General features: G+C 35.8%; 1 non-coding gene across 1 annotated transcript; it reads left to right on the top strand.

Moving 5' to 3' along the window:
* Window positions 1–590: 590 nt before the first annotated feature.
* On the top strand, window positions 591–678 carry SETTUDRAFT_t119. The gene has a single exon. It is a non-coding gene; the product is annotated as a tRNA-OTHER (tRNA).
* The last annotated feature ends 297 nt before the right edge of the window (window positions 679–975 follow it).

Below are 975 nucleotides of genomic sequence, written 5' to 3'. Positions count from 1 at the left end.
AGATAATTGAGCTACAAGGTGGTAATGAGTATATAGAGGGGAGAGATAGGCGTTGTGTAGGAGAGCGGCCAGATTTCGGCTAAATTATTCTTGGCAGGACAAAACTTTTGTGAGGCACCTCCGTATTAATTTACTATATTACAAGCGTAAAGAAACAAAAACGTTGATAGTAAGAAAAGAAAAGAAAAGAATTGTAGTATTTAAGTATCATGATATGAATTTTTGAAAAATGTGAATTATATACAAGTTGATAAATTAAGTAATAATTTAACTAAGATTACATAACTAAGTAGTTGAAGTATATGTAAGTACTCAAGCGTTCGCTTCTAAAACCTCAGTAATAAATTATATAGTTTATTTTTTTTGATACTAAGTATGTAATAAGAGCCTATTTTAGTTTTTGAATTATTATTAGAAGTAACACTATTCCTCTTTCGCGTTTCACTAGTAAATCATAGTTTGTCTTACACGAGACGAAGTTGATGTGTGTTCTTCTTGTTGGATCTAATCAATTCTGCTATTGCAGGGTGGCTCTCTTATATAGAAGTTGCTGCTTTACTAGAATCATAGCGTGATTATAATTAGCATATGGGGGGATGGCGCAGTGGTGGAGCGCCTGGAAAATTTTCTGCTGTCTCACGTCAGCAAAGATCCAAGGTTCGAATCCTTCTCCCCTCACAACCATATTTATGGTCCACCCACATGAGAGAGTTACTCATTAAACTACCTATTCGACTGAGAGAGTTACTCGTTAAAACTTGAGAGGAAGACTCATTTAAAGTGAAAGATCTGAGAGAGTTACTCACTAAAAAACTACTAGGCTACGAGCCTCACCTTCATTTAGATAACCCCCTACATTGTACCTACTCAATTTGTACCTAGATTAAATTCTAGCCTACGTAGTTACTTGCAGGCCTGAAGCCTGCACGTCTTATATAGCCCTTTGGGCTGAGAAAGGACGTTAAACTACAATAA

The sequence above is a fragment of the Exserohilum turcica genome, assembly GCF_000359705.1.
Source record: "Exserohilum turcica Et28A unplaced genomic scaffold SETTUscaffold_14, whole genome shotgun sequence".
NCBI classification, from domain to species: Eukaryota; Fungi; Ascomycota; class Dothideomycetes; order Pleosporales; family Pleosporaceae; genus Exserohilum; species Exserohilum turcicum.
This window is presented reverse-complemented; position numbering and strand designations above follow the sequence as displayed.